We start from the raw sequence: 16,874 nt of genomic DNA on the forward strand, positions 1-16,874 counted from the left end.
ACTTCATAATGACTCTCAAACTTGTCCAGGATGGCCTGAAACATTGTCTTGTCCTGGCCTTCGGTGAAGTTAAACGAGTTGAAGAGTTGGAGGCTTGATCCCCCGCAGTTGAGAGGAGAAGCGCGACCTTTCTTGTATCAGATGCACCCTCGAGGTCTGAGGCTTCGATGTACAGCAGAAACCTTTGCTTGAAAGTCCGCCAGTTGGCACTGAGATTGCCGGAGGTCCACAGCTGTTGAGGAGCCTGGATCTTCTCCATGGTGCCGGGATACATTTGCTGGTCGTCACGGAACAGATTGAGGTAAACCACCTGAGGTAAACTGAAATATACTCCAGACCTTGAAGTTAATTCAATTTGATTCATTGAACCTGTCACACAGTTAGCACAATTCTCTGTGAGTTCAACTCTCTGCTAACCTAAGTGTGATTATTCTGCCTGACTGAACTAGACTAGCTCTTCGCCACGTGCTGTAGGTGTTATGTGATATATACACCAGACTCACTCTGTAGATGTCCCCAGTGGAAAGAGGCGGAGTGTGAGTGCCTCATGCCTTTTGTAGTGGGGAACCACCCCCAAGTGTTCTGCCTGCTGATTGGTTATGTTCTGTTCTCTGTGCTCATTATGTGCATGTCAGCATATCATGACAACCCAGACCTCAGTGTTGTGCCCAGGACTGTGTCAAATTTACACTAATGACTTTGGGTCAGATGCTCAGCGCAAAGCGGTCAAATCTGCACGTGTACCAAAATAGAAGATGCCGTGGAACTGGAGAGTTAACACAGAAATTGCAGAGTGAATTCTACAAAATATTTATATGACGAGAACAAGCTTTATGTTGTGTTGTTTAATGTGGAGAATCTATTGTTGAGTGCAAACACTAACTCCCCACGTTAATAGCAACTGACAGCTTTAGCTTGTGCGCAGTCACTTCCCAGACTACATGCCTTTTGCACTAAGGGAGAACTGGGTGACTACCTATGGCAGCAATATAAAGTGCTAAACATCTTTAAATATAAATAATATATATATTATGTAGTGATCATATATTACATATATGTAAACCTGATTATCCATTTTGTGTTGAGTAAGTCTGAATCTGAGGGAAAAAACATTTTGCGCTGAAGAAATCAGATTTCTACACCTTTGAGATGTTTCGTTATTCTACATTTCTGGATTCAACGTATCTTAATGCCTCCGGCGAACACGTTTTCTGAAGCTTTGCAGATTCTGCAGAGCTGCCAGCTGCCACATGACTGGTGTTAAATCTAGTAAATAGAAATCAGACATCACGTGATTTCTCAGTGTAGAGTTCGCCGACCTGACACTCGACTGTGTAAATATGTTTGCTGCTCAGCTCTTCTGATTGTGAGAGTCCAGAAATGTTACTGGGAGGCAGGCTTGCCCTAACTCCCTTACCAATGCGAAATTGGATGTAAATTACTTTCTTACTTGTTTCTTATGATGTTTTGGGATTTATTTCCTTGATCAGTACTCCTCAAACCTGCTCCGTGGACTCCCGAGTGTCCGCAGCCACTTCTCAGAGGCTCATGAAAACTTTGAATGACCAGCGGCCAGAGAGGTTGGGTGGCAATTCAGATGAAGGTCACATCAGTCCTCAGGGATGTGTTTGCGAGCCTGATGGTTGTTGCTGATAATCATCATAAGCCAGTGACTGCCCATTGCTGCCGTGGCCACCTCCTTGCTGCCAACTATGACCACACACGGGCAGGATTATGTGAAATGCCGGCTAATGTATTGTTAATGACTGGTGTGAATCTTATCCAATCACCACACAATGATCTGGATTCTTCCTCCCCGCCCTCCGCAAGAACGCCTCGGACAAGACGCAGACAATGGAAAAATCCATTCACCTTGGGCGGGATTCTCCGCTCGGCGGATGAATGGTGGAAATATGGAACAACTAGCAGTAGAAGTATGGAACAACTAAAGAAGCCAGCCATTTTCTTTGGATTAATCTAGAGTTAAAACATATTACCTGAGTTTACCTGAGTTTAAATTGATGTTTCCTGTGACATCATCACACTGCTTGGGGCAAAAAGAAACTATGAGCAACAGCGAGTTTTACATTCACAGAGACATAGACTTGAAATAAAACTTACCACAAAATCAATTAAAAATGCACTTACCATATCCATGAAACAGCCGCTAATGTTCCATGCAGCATAAAAAGCCAATGGCTCATCACTGACCAAACAGCACAGATCCCTGGCTTTGACCCCCCCCAGGAATCCAGTGGGCAGCAATCAACTGAATCCACAGGGCATAGACCTGTTCAACAACTAGAAAATGATGGCGACCTCAATTGTGATTGTGACTATGACCTATGGGGCACATCACATCAATCTACCCACTAAAGTTTACTGCGATGAGACACCTAATTTTGCCACGAGACATCTCATGAGGCAACCTGTGTGGCCAAATTATGAACACATCTCCTGCGGCCATTAAGTTCTGGGGTGGGGCTTGAGCCCCGAGATTCTAGCTCAGAAGCAGGGATGGTACCCACTGCACCGCAAGATCTCTTACAACAAAATACTTTCCCCATTGGCCAATTAAGAAAACCAAAAACACAATGCTACATTTGTGTGTTGTGTCACACTCTCCGCAGATATGTAGTCTTGTAAATAAAGTTCCAACATTCCAACAGGATCCTTTCTCCCTGCCACACCAGGGTGAACCTTCCAGTGTCCTTTTAAAAATCTCAACACTCAATCTGAGTCCAATGAACAGATTTCCAGCAGTAAGGCACCCTTTGGGGACATCTTGGATCTCAAAATCTCTGCAAGCCTAATCTCTTCCAACAGAGAATCTGCTCTCACCAGCATTCTGCTTATTGGCCAATAAAAAAACAGTCATTCCCTCTTGTTCTCCATGTTCCTCTGTCTTTCTGAGGCTGAGAACCCAACAAGATAAGATGCCCCCAGGTGTGAAAACTGGCACTTGAGTTTCTATGGATTTTTAAATGTTTAAATTTTTTTAAAATCAGTTTACAGGATGTGGGCATTGGCTGGTTAGGCCAGCATTTATTGCCCATCCCTAGTTTCCCTTCAGAAGATGGTGGTGAGTTGCCTTCTTGAACCGCTGATGTCCTTGAGGTGTAGGTACACCCACTGGGCTGTTGGGGAGGGAGTTCCAGGATTGAGTTCCAGGATTTTGCCCCAGCGAGAGTGAATACTACTTTCTTTGGCACGCAGTCATCCACACATTTGCTGATGAAGTCTGTGACAGTGGTGGTCATACTCGTTTAGGTTGGTCGCTGAGTTCTTAAATATGGACCAGTCCACTGACTCCAAGCAGTCACGTAGAAGCTCTTCTGTTTCCACAGACCAGCATTGAACGGCCTTCTTAACCGGATTCTCCTTTTTAAGTTTCTGCTTGTATGCCGGGAGAAGGAGCACCATCTTGTGGTCTGATTTTCCAAAGTGCGGTCGGGGGATGGATCGGTAGGCGCCCTTGATTTTTGTGTAGCAGTGGTCAAGAGTGTTGTCGCCCCTGGTGGGACAGGAGATGTGCTGGTGAAATTTTGGCAGTACACTCTTGAGATTTTCCGTTCCCATCACGGACAATGGGATTTCCTATTGTAGATAACCATGGGGTGCGCTGCTGGCGGAATGGAAAATCCCGCCGGCAGAGAATTCTCCCCAGTATTTCTTATCAAGGAGATTAACACCTTTGTTAAAAATAACAGTGTAATGGAATTAATAAAAGTTCTAACACATTGTAATGCTAATATTTACAGAACAATTGCTTGGAAGTGTTCTGCTCCCAAAGGCTGACATCACTCACTTCTGAACACAAATTAGCCAATATGTAAAAAATATTTTATTTTGATATGGTTGATAATAAAAATGTTTAAATACCACAGGCTGTGTTCAATGGAGCAATCTGCTTCCAAAACATACTTTGATAAAACATAAATTAAACTAATTAAAATGCAATGACACGAGTAAACAACTGAGATTTGATTTAGAGCCTCTTATCATTTAATATTCATCCACTTAATTAGCATGAGACTTCCATCTACAAGGCCCTCTTTACTCGTGCATCTCTCACGTCCTGAAACAAATTAATACAATAATCACGGTTTTAAAATGGCTATCAAAAAACAACATAAAGTCTATAAGATGCAGTATCTAATTTTTCTTCCCTAAATATTTATAGAAGTCTTGCTGCCAGATACAAATTTTGAGAATTATTTTACCTCTTCAAATGTAACATTATAAAAAGATGTTTATTTCTTAACACTTTGGTATCAGTTGCCATGCGATAAATGCAATAAATAGTTTCTTTAGAAATGGACAATTGAGGAGAAGATGCTTCTGTATTTAAAAGTGGCCCATCACCACCAAAATAGCAAGTTTAATTTAGCACTAATTAAATGTGCTGAAAATATAGAACAGCATAAAAATTATACCTCATGGAACGATTACAGTATTGATTTACTCAAGTGATAGCAGTAATATGAAATCATTGTTTAGGAGGTGGCAAGGTGGTACAGTGGTTAGCGCTGCTGCCTCACAGCGCCAGGGATCCTGGTTCAATTCCGGCCTTGGGTGACTGTCTTTGTGGAGTTTGCACGTTCTCCCCCTGTCTGCATGGGTTTCCTCTGAGAGCTGTGGTTTTCTCCCACATCCAAAGATGTGCAGGCTAGGTGCATTGCCCCTTAGTGTCCATGATGTGTAGGCTAGGTTATGGGGTTATAGTGCGGGGGAGTGAGCTTGGGTAGGATGTTCTTTCAGAGGGTCGGTACAGACTCGATGGGCTGAATGGCCTCCTTTTCCACTGTAGGGATTCTATGATGAGGGACAGTTAAGATACCAGGGTAGAGAAAGCTCTGAGGTTGACTCGGTTATTAAAGAAAAACTATGAAGAGTTTTGTATCGGTGAATGTTGCAGGTTGCAAAATCAGAGAGATCAACAACCTGGAATGAACAGAAAGGGTAGGAGGCTAAATAGTGATTGGGATTTCCCAGCCCCTTGAAGATGGCTTTGCAGTTGGAAGAGGCATGGGTGGGGGACGGAGAGGAGGGATGGGGGTGGTAAGGTGTAGAAGCGGGGGAAGTAGGTGACATAAACACATATGGGAGGATGCTGAAATAGAAATCATCACATTAGGTGTCGATTCGACAAGGGGCGAATTAAATATCTAGTTGAAATGGCACACAGATCTGAAAACAAATGCACGTTGACCAGGATTTTACAGGCCTGTTCCAATTTTCCTTGACGTGCAGGGGGACCACTGGGACGTCAGAGACCTGACAGGTATATCAGGGAAGCAATGGGCCAGCAGCTCTGGTCAGTGCTGCATTCAGCAACTGTCGAGTGCAAAGTGATCAATCATTCCAAACTTTATGGGATAATACGGGTGTTGGGCCGTTTGTCCTTTGTCCCAGATTCTTTGAGACCAGGTCAGCCAATTTCCCGTATGTGATGACCGGTTACTGCCTTAGCATCATGTAAGGTGATGTCCCCTTTAAGACCGGGCTTGGAACCCTGGGGACTCCTCCTCTGGCTCTGCCCATCTGTGAGCCACATATAAAGGGCTGCCTCATGGGCTGTGCAGCAGTCAGCACATGTCTCAGCTCTAGCATAGTTCTTAGTCTAGTAAAGCCTTCTTTACCGTTTACACTCTAAGCGTCGTTATTGAGGGTACCTCAATTTATTAGACTAAACTAGATTCAGGATGGACGCAGGCCTAAAACCAGAGAAGCTCAATCTGGAAGCACGGACACCGAAGGCGAAGGAAATTTTAAAATACTGGCTGCGATGCTTCGAGGCCTACCTGGACTCCGCAGAGACTCCCATCCTGGGGCCACGCAAGCTGCATCTACTCCACGTCCGGGTGAATCTCCGCCACGTTCGAAAAGGCGACAACTTATGAAGAGGCAGTCGAGTTACTCCGCAAGCGGTTTGTCAAACCCATCAACGAGGTACACGCCAGGCATCTGCTCTCTACCTGCCGGCAGCGCTCGGGGCAATCGCTAGACGAATTCGTCGAGAAACGCACCGCACTTTCCAGGGACTGTGACCATCAGGATGTGACAGAGGAAGTCCATATGAACTTGCACATCAGAGACGCTTTCGTGTCCGGCATCCGCTCGACCTACATCCGGCAGCGGCTGCTTGAAAACGGGACAAAAGACCTCCAGGACACGCTAACGCTCGCCTCCTCGCTGGAGGTGGCCCGACATAACTTGGGTACGTACCCCGCGGACTCTGTGAGCCCCCCCCGGACTTCCTCAGACTCAGCCATATTACAGGCCTGCACCACGCGGCGACCCGCTCACCATGGGGGCAGTGCTACTTCTGCGGGCAGGGCCAGCACCCACGCCCACGCTGCCCAGCCCGCTCCGCGATCTGCAGCGACTGCGGGAAGAAAGGGCATTTTGCGAGGGTCTGCCTGGCCAAACCCAGGGGTCAGAAAAACAAAGAACAGCCGGCCCGGAAATCGGGCTCTCAGGCCCGCAGGCCTCGCAATGCTGCTGCGCACTGACCCGACACACCTCCTTCTGACGCGTCATTAGCCTCGTGCTAATCATGGGAGTGGCCATCTTGTCGGCGGCCATCTTCTCGACCCGACACGTGCGACCGACGGCGGTGGCCATTTTACGAGTCCGACTCGGCTGAGGACTCCGACTACCCGCGAGTGGGTGCGATCACCCTCGACCAAACTCGGCCAAAACACCTGCAGAACTCTACGATGCAGGTCCAGGTCAACGGGCGCGACACTGCATGCCTCTTCGACTCCGGGAGCACGGAGGGCTTTATCCACCCTGAAATGGTCAGGCGCTGCTCCCTACGCACCCATCCCGCATCCCAAACCATAGCCCTCGCATCCGGGTCCCACTCGGTACAAATCAAGGGGTACTGTATTGCGGATCTCTCGATCCAGGGCGCCAAATACACCCGTTTCAAATTTTATATCCTCACTCACCTCTGTGCCCCCCTGCTGCTCGGACTGGATTTCCAGTGCAGCCACCGAAGCCAGACACTGAAGTTCGGCGGACCCTTGCCCCCCCCCTCACGGTATGCTGCCTTGCGACACTGAAAGTCGCCCCCCCCTCGCTATTCGCGAACCTCACTCCCGACTGTAAGCCTGTCGCCAACAGGAGCCGGCGCTACAGTGCCCAAGATATGGCTTTTAACAAGTCAGAGGTCCAGCGCTTACTGGGAGAGGGGGTCATCGAGGCTAACAACAGCCCTTGGAGAGCGCAAGTGGTGGTAGTCCGGTCCGGGGAGAAGAAACGGATGGTCGTGGATTATAGCCAGACCATAAACCGATTCACGCAGCTTGATGCGTACCCCCTTCCTCGCATCGCAGAAATGGTAAATCGGATCGCCCAATACCGAGTCTTTTCCACGGTCGACCTCAAATCCGCCTACCACCAGCTCCCCATCCGACCAAAAGACCGCCCCTATACTGCCTTCGAAGTAGCCAGCCGGCTCTTCCACTTCCTCAGGGCCCCGTTCGGTGTCACAAATGGGGTCTCCGTCTTTCAAAGGGCGATGGACCAAATGGTGGACCAGTACGGTTTGCGGGCTACATACCCGTACTTGGACAATGTCACCATCTGCGGCCATGACCAGCAGGACCATGACGCTAACCTCGAAAAGTTCCTCCAGACCGCCCGAGCCCTTAACCTGACCTATAACGAGGACAAATGCGTTTTCCACACCACCCAGCTAGCCATCCTCGGCTATGTCGTGGAAGACGGGGTCCTAGGTCCCGACCCCGACCGCATGCGCCCCCTTAAGGAACTCCCTCTCCCCCGCAGCCTCAAGGCCCTCAAACGGTGCTTGGGGCTTTTCTCTTATTACGCCCAGTGGGTCCCCAAGTATGCGGACAAAGCCCGCCCACTCATAAAGACCACCATTTTTCCCCTCTCGGCTGAGGCTCAATTGGCCTTCAACCGCATCAAGGCTGACATCAACAAGGCCGCTATGCACGCGGTGGATGAAACCATCCCTTTCCAGGTAGAGAGCGATGCATCAGACATCGCCCTGGCTGCTACCCTCAATCAGGAAGGCAGACCAGTAGCGTTCTTCTCCCGAACCCTCACCGCGTCCGAGGTGCGACACTCTGCAGTCGAAAAGGAGGCACAAGCCATTGTGGAGGCTGTGCGGCGCTGGAGACACTACCTCGCCGGTAGGAAGTTTACCCTCGTCACCGACCAACGGTCAGTCGCCTATATGTTCGATAACACGCAACAGGGCAAAATAAAAAACGATAAAATTTTGAGGTGGAGGATCGAACTCTCCACCTACACGTACGATATCAAGTATTGTCCAGGGGAGCTCAACGAGCCCCCAGATGCCCTGTCCTGCGGCACATGCGCCAATGCGTAGGAGGACCGCCTGCAAGCCATCCACAATGACCTCTGCCACCCGGGGGTTACCCGGCTCATCCATTTTATCAAGTCCCGCAACCTACCTTACTCAACCAAGGAGGTCAAGGCCATGATCAAGGCCTGCCAAGTCTGTGCGGAGTGCAAACCGCACTTCTACCGGCCAGACAAAGTTCGGCTCGCGAAGGCCTCGGGTCCCTTTGAGCGACTGAGCGTGGACTTCAAGGGGCCCCTCCCGTCCACCAATCGTTATGCCTATTTCCTCACCGTGATCGATGAGTTTTCCCGTTTCCCATTCGCCATTCCCTGCCCCGACATGACCTCAGCCACTGTGATTAAGGCACTGCACAGCATCTTCACCCTGTTCGGTTTCCACGCTTATATCCTCAGCGACCGGGGTACATCATTCATGAGCGATGAACTGCGTCAGTATCTGCTCAACAAAGGCATCGCCTCGAGCAGAACGACCAGTTATAACCCGCGGGGAAACAGGCAGGTGGAGAGGGAGAACGCGACAGTGTGGAAGGCTGTCCTTCTGGCCCTGCGGTCGAGAAGTCTCCCAACCACTCGCTGGCAGGAGGTCCTACCCGATGCCCTACACTCCTCTGTACGGCCACGAATGAGACCCCTCACAACCAATTGTTTGTCTTACCCAGGAAGTCTACCTCCGGGGTCTCGCTTCCACCTTGACTGATGGCTCCGGGACCTGTTCTTCTCCGGAGGCACGCGAGGAGCCATAAAACGGACCCCCTGGTCGAAAAGGTCTGACTGCTCCACGCCAACCCCAGTTACGCCTACGTTGAGTACCCCGACGGCAGGCAAGATACCGTTTCCCTCCGGGATCTGGCACCCGCTGGATCCCCCACCACAGACACCCCTTCCCGCGCCGCTCCCCTGCAGGATCCAGCGCCCCCTACAACACACCCCCTTCTGGCCCTATCCCCCGTTGGTGAGCACCTACCGCCATCCCTTGCACCCCCCCTTTACACACCCCGCCGGCGCCGGCACCGCTACCCCCAGCCCTGCCTAGTCCCCCTGCCCCGACCCGGACCAACGCTCCGACCACTGTCCTCCCGGATGTGCCCTCAACCGGGACGTCCGTGCCCGCCGCACCACCGCCCGAATTGAGGAGGTCGATGAGGACGATCCGGCCACCGAGACGGATGGACCTACGATGGCACTTCACCCCCCGCCGGACTCTTCTTAAACAGGGGGTGAATGTGATGAACGGTTACTGCCTTATCATCATGTAAGGTGATGTCCCCTTTAAGACCGGGCTTGGAATCCTGGGGACTCCGCCTCTGGCTCCGCCCATCTGTGAGCCATATATAAAGGGCTGCCTCATGGGCTGTGCAGCAGTCAGCACATGTCTCAGCTCTGGCATAGTTCTTAGTCTAATAAAGCCTTCTTTACCGTTTACACTCTAAGCGTCGTTATTGAGGGTACCTCACCATACATCTGATGTTCTAACTTTGTGCATGCACAGTACGCACTGGGCCTCCTCGTCAATCTTCTCTCCAGTAGCCTGAAAGTTTCCACTAAGCCACAGCACTGATCTCACAGCTCTATCAGTGCCCCCCTCCTCCTACCCCACCCTCCACTCTTACAGGTTCATGCTAATGCCTAAGTGTCCCTTAAATGTTTTGCCAAGAGTTGGTCACCCTGGTTGAGTGAGGCAGCTTGTCTTCACAGGTAGGCTGGTGTAGCCAGAGGATATTGCAGTAAGGAGGGGTTTTCAGGGGCCAGGGCCTTATGTCTGAGCCTCCCGGGTGCCATCTGGCTGCTGCATTGGAAGGGGGTTGAGAGGGGTGAGCTGGTTGGAGGAAACATTACCCTTTGAAGCCAGCAGTACCCATCTGCCATAGGCATCGGCACTCAGGAGGCAGATCTTCCAATGAGGAGGAGAACCTGAGAGGGTGGGAGCTGGCGTACGCACAGATTTGAAAAGCAACTACCTCCTGGCCACCATCAAGGGCAGTTGCAGAGTGGGGTAATGGCAGAAGATTGCAGAGAGGACTGCAAGCAGGCTCCAGCATAGAAAAGAAGGTACCCTGTAGCAAGGGTGTATAGTCAAAGGATGAGCTACGAGATGGATCAAAATTGCATCTCTTCCCTGAGGCCATCACAGATCTTTAGCTGTGATGATGGATGAACCGAGCGCTATTGGTATTGGTAGTCATCCGATACCAATATTGGTGAGGGGCACTGTGGCCTTTAACCTTTATACCTAGGGTTCATTCCAGGCCTGCTGAAGACATGTGTGGCATTATCCAATCAGTGGCACATCATTGTATTAAGGTGGTAACTGATGCCCAATCAGGAGGGCCAGCAAATATATCCATAATTGCACTGATCGGGACAGTCAATCTCAGGGGCTGGTTTAACACAGTGGGCTAAACAGCTGGCTTGTAACGCAGAACAAGGCCAGCAGCGCGGGTTCAATTCCCGTACCGGCCTCCCCGAACAGGTGCCGGAATGTGGCGACTAGGGGCTTTTTAACTTCGTTGAAGCCTACTTGTGACAATAAGCGTTTATTATATTATTAGTAGTAAGAACCATCAGTGGATTTTTCCAGATGAAAGGTGTGGTCAATTGCACGCATATCACCATCAAGGCCCTGCACACCAGTCAGTGTCTTTCATTAACAGGAAGGGCTTCCATCCCCTCAAAATGTAACTGGTCTACAGATCCTGCAGGTTTCTCCTCAGTAACCTGGGAGCAGCCATCGCACCAACATACTCAGGGACTATTGGGTGGTTTAGCTTTTCACCTCACCCTGTGCAACATTATGGTTGGATTTTGGTGACAACTATCACCCACTAATGAGAAGGCAACTAACTCCAGTAACGAACTTTCGAAAGAAGCAGAGGAAATACAACAGCAGCTAAGTGGTGACCTGAGGTGACATTGAGCAGACCAACTGAAGTCAACGTATCTGCACTGGTGGAGCATGTGGAGGAATGGTGTAATGTTGCATCCTCTGATGTAGCCCCCTTCTACTTAGAGGTGGACGGTTGTCCCCTGGAGATGCCGGCTCCCTGTGTATGCTGTTGGCCTGTGTAAGAGAACGGAAAGATAAAGGATTATCCATTCCAAAAATGAACCCTCAGCTGGTGTCCAGATCACTATATGTACAGCGGAGGGAGGACACAGAAACTGCTACCCTCATACTCACTTTAGGCCCTCTCATGTCCACTAATGAGTTTAGCCCACTGTGTTAAACCAGCCCCTGAGATTGACTGTCCCGATCAGTACAATCATGGATATATTTGCTGGCTCTCCTGATTGGGCATCAGTTCCCACCTTAATACAATGTTCACTCATGTGCCTGCAGTCCTGCCTGACCACCTGAGATGGAATGGCCATCATGCTGCCTTGCCAGTCCCAAAGCCACCTCTTCCATGGGCTTGAGGATAGTGAGGAATGGCATCCTGCCACCTTTCTTTTGCAATGTAGGTTCTCTTCTGCAGGAACAAGGAAGAGTAATGTCAGTTACCCAAATTAATAACAGGCACAGTATCCAAGCGTGGGACAGCCGAGGGCATCTAGCTACTCTGGAATGATCTTGCAAAAGTCGCCACTGCCTGTTGTCCAAGGTGCAACCATTCCTTTGCTAGGAATTACTGAAATCTCACCCCATTGCCACCAACTTTGGACTCTTCCCGAACCCCCCCCCCCAACCCCAAACAACAACCCCAGCCTCACACTTATACATTTGTTAACCCTTAAGGAGTTGTAGGGTACCCATCTTGGTGAACAAATAAAGTCATTCCCACGCGTGTAGTTCTGCAGCCAAATTCATCCTGATGACTCCACAGTTGTTCACTTCCACAATATATGTTGAGATTTTATTTCGAGGTGGGGCACCACCTCCTGTCCCTGGGGAAGTGGATCTTCCACCTTTCCCGAGTAACCTTTGGGTTAATATACACAGCGTCGTCACTGAACAGTTGGGACCACTCATGATTTTCTATCTGACAACAAATGTCTTGTTTCTCTGGCCTTTACAATGCCTGCTTCACTGACTCATTGGCCTTCTCTGACTGGCAGATGGGCACTGCTGGCTGGGTCTTTAGTGAAAGCCCCAGACAGAGAAGGCTAGGCCTTCATGGAAAGCCCCAGACAGGGAAGACTGGGTTTTCAATAGAGGCCCTAGACAGTGAAGATTGGGCCTTCAACAAAGGTTGAAGATACAGATCCTGCCTGAGTGCAAGCAACTGTACCCCACGGAAAAGAATAGTTTAGCTCCCATGGCATTGCATGTTGTAAATTGAAGAATTTACCGTTTCATATTAGCAAGCATTGTATTATATATACTTTCAAATATATATAACACAAATTGTAAAATGCTGCTATTTTGTCACTCAGCCTGCTTGTATGTCTGTGTGTTTGTGTATTTATCTCCAATCCTACTTTGTTTTCTCTCCCTCTCAGGAAATAACCCTTTGAAATCAGTTTGCATGTCAAAGCTAAATTGAAAATGTTCCAATGATCAGTCTTTATCCTCTTTTGACATATTGACAATAAAACAAATAAACTGATAATTTGTCACCTACCTTTGCTCAGGCATTGACTTGTTGTTCCCACGTAGTGTGAAGAGAATCGTCTTGCTGGTGGGTTTGTCCAGGGTTAATACAGATTCAGACTGCCATCGTGCCTATTGTCGTAGCTGTTCGAAGAGAAACTCAGACACTGCCTGCCCCAGGGAATCAAGGCAAGTTTTCGTAACAAATTTCTCGCCTCTGACGTCTTTTCAGCCTCACTTCAATTACTCAAGTAAATCCATGAATTGGCTTCAGTTTGAGGAAGAATACTTGACTGTCGGGTGGGCCAAAGTTGGCCAGGGCACCAGGGATGAGTTTCCTGCTTTTCTTCAAAATAGCACTCTGTGATTTCTTTTTTTTTCTACATTTACCCGACAGGGCGCACAGTTTAATATCCCATTCGAGAGATGGAGCCTCCAACAGTGCAGCATTCCATCAGTGCTATACTGGGAGAGTCAGCCTTGATTTTTGCTCTACATGTCCTGGAATGGGTCTGGAACACACAACCTTACTTCAGAAACAAGAGTGCTACCACTGCTGACACATTATGGTGCTTGTTGCGACATTACAAATTGAGGGGCAGAGGACAGGTGCATGGAACTCTATGCTCACAATTAGCATGCAGTGTGGTATTGCTCTGCGTCCCTCAGGTTGGACAGCCATGTCCTGTAACTTAATGCTGTCCTTTCGCATTACTGTAGCTGACAGTAAGTGTGTCATTGTTAAGCTTCCAAATGAATAGTCTTAATATGACAGTTGATATTGCTCCATTTACTGAGCAACTTAATGTCTTTGATAGAAATTTAATTTAAACTGATTTCTCAATAGTTCTATTATTAGACATGGAGCTCGGCATCTACCTTGCCTTGTATATGGATTTACTTTGAAATGGAATGCTCCACGGGAGGATTTCTGCCACCATCTAATGGTGAATCAAATTATTACACCTTCTCTTTGTCGTTCCACAAGAAGACAACTTAATTCTTGGCAACCAACACCTTCCACCTTGTGGTATTAGGATTCATGATTTGACAAGAACTTGAAGACTTTGTACAAAGAAAAAAATCCAAACCACTGAAGGTAACTCTGTAGGATAAGAAAGAAAACCAATCTTTGCGACTGACCTTGCAAGGTACTGGCATCTTGCGCTCAACCCACGGTAAAACTTCGAAGCCTGGAATGGAAGGTATCAATGCACCTCAACAGCTTTGACTTACCGGTAATGTAGACACAAATTGGTGGGTGTTTAAGCAGCAGTTTAAACTTTATGTTGCAGCCCTTGGTCTGCAGGCACAGCCCGATGAGAGGCATATTGCATTGCTGCTCACTGTGGCAAGTCCTGAAGCAATTGAGTTCTTCAATACTTTTGCATTTGAAAATGAGGTTGACAGCAAGAGTTTCGAAGCAATGCTTAAACAATTCAGTCAGCATTGCTCCCCTAGAAAAAACGAAACCTTTGAGCACTATATGTTCTGTATGCGCACCCAGAATGCGGGAGAGGCATTCGATAACTTCCTCGCTGACTTGTGATTGAAGGCACAGTCATGCAGTCACGATAACTTCAGCACACTCCAGTCGTCACTAATACAAGACCGGTTGTTTTTGGAATCTCCAATAATAAAGTGCGGAAGCGCCTACTGCGGGAAACAGACCTGCAACTTGAAAGTGCTATTTAAATATGTCACGCTAGTGAGCTGGCTGCAAAGCAGCTCGACACGTTGAATCTACGTAGTTTTGGAACAGAGGCAGAAGAGGCGGCAGACACCATTAGTGTGGTGACGCAGCTGAATAACCACTGTGCCGCGTGCCGCCCAAGGGTTTCACATTTGAATGGTACAAACACTGCTCATCATAACAAGGAGCCACAGACAAGGAGACTTCTTGGGAGTTTATTTGCAATCATGAACATTATGTACAAGTGATTAACATCCATTCTCATGCTGTACAAATACACCTTCCTAATCGTCCTAACTCCAACTTAGTGCTCGCCTGATAGTCACAGTGGATATATGGAAGCAACCTGCTGATTACTACACCCCGTCTGTGATGACCTTGGCAGACGCCTTCTGGAGGGCCGAGAACTGGAGGGCTCCAGCCGGCTTCTGGGGTACAGTCTTCTGCCAGTGGCCCCCTCTTTGGCCTGTGGAGCTGGAGCTGCCAGGGTCACAGGAAAAGGAGAATTGGATGGTCCAGACACTCTCAGAGACACGTGGGTGGATGGCCTTTGCATGTGTAACTGATGATCCTCCTCTCTATGGGTGCTTGAAGGCCCCTGGCTAGCTCCGTGAGGAGAAAGGGCAGCTGGAGTGAGTTTGAGATTCCCTTCGCACTCCTCTTGTGCTGGCACTGATGAAATCCAGTAAATGCCTCAGCGATCGTGTACAGCTCCCTCAGCAATGCAGGACCAATATCCTGGTCTCCATGGCAGCTGCCACTATCACCTTTGTTTGAAGGCAGATGGACTCCTCTATCGTGCCTTGCAATCTGAGGGGTGCAGACAACCCTTCCCGATGTTGCCGAGTCTGTCTTTGCTGCTCCAATGACCGAGATGGAGCCAAGGCCCCAGGCTCCGCATCTGACTCGGACTCAAAGATGTCTGGCCTCCAGCTGTCCTCTGAGTGCTGGCACCCTTGGATTTCCTATCTCCCCCTACTGTAGATTATACAGTGCGATGTGCACACCAGGTTGTGATCCCCAGGCTAATGTATAACTAGGTCCCCCACCCAAGGTACGTCACTGCACAGGCTGGCAGAGGGGGTGCGTGAAGGTTGTGATGGGTCTTCAATTAGTGTGTCTGCGAATTCTTCTTTTGAGGTGTCCTTGGGGCTGGAGTCAATGGTCTAGCTCATGGCCACTTTTGGTTGTTTCCTGGATGTGCCTGCGAGAGAAAAGAGAGAAAATTAGGGCATGGCAGGGGACTGTGAATCAGGAGATATCACTCACAGCAGGGTTGTCTGATGGATGTTGCAATGCAGGATTCTCACTTGGTTGAGCGCTTCTGACCTCGTTACCTATGCAGGAACTGTCCACATCATCGCCAGCCAGCTATATGGCTCTATTTTCAAAATGAGGTCCTTCAACTCAGTCATGCCTCCCACAGTTTGGGATACATCCCGCTTGTTGTGGGCTGGCTTATCCTACATGGAGACAGTATAAGCAGGATGCCTGCCAGGCCGGATGATAAGAATACCTGGTATGTGTAAAGTGTTCCATGGATGGTGTGAGGGCACAATGGGCAGGGGAGACGAGGATGTTTGAGAGAGAGTGAGTGGTGATGACTCTTGAGCTGGATGTGTGAATGGTTTGTGAGTGTGAGAGTTGAGAGTGATGAGAAGAATGATTTAGCCTGGTGGAATGGAGATCATTCATCCTCTTGTGACACTGGGTGGCTGTCCTCTTTTGGAGGGCGTTGCTGCTCACTTTTATCTATGACACCCAGAGCAAAGAAGCACTAAGTTCACAGGGTGGAGGGCAAATCCGGGCCTACTTGTCAGTGATCTGGTGTGTTTTGCATATATGCTGGGAAGTGGACAATATGGTGCAAAAACCCGCCATCGTGGCCAGAGAGAAAAGAATATTTTATCGTGCCTACCATAGTACTTGGTGCAACCCAGGAAAAGTTTTGCCGAATGCTTTTTAAAGCACTAAGCAAAAACGCACAATAATCTTTTGAAAACTGTCATGCTTTTACAGAAAACATCGTGAACCTTTGCAGTAAACTCAATTTGCCACCTGGTAATTAATTCAGGCATATGAGTTATAGGCAAATCCTAACTTACAAAATTAACTCCAGATCTAATATTCTCGACTGTGTTTTCCACACATTTAACTTTTGACTAAGATTAATTCATCCATTCACTAATCTGTTAATTATAATTACTGAGACCCATTGGAAAAATGAAATCCAATAAAACAGTTTTTGCAATTATCAAAAGCATCAATGAAACAGTCATGTATGACTGG

The sequence above is a fragment of the Scyliorhinus torazame genome, chromosome 15 (assembly GCF_047496885.1).
Source record: "Scyliorhinus torazame isolate Kashiwa2021f chromosome 15, sScyTor2.1, whole genome shotgun sequence".
Taxonomy (NCBI): Eukaryota; Metazoa; Chordata; class Chondrichthyes; order Carcharhiniformes; family Scyliorhinidae; genus Scyliorhinus; species Scyliorhinus torazame.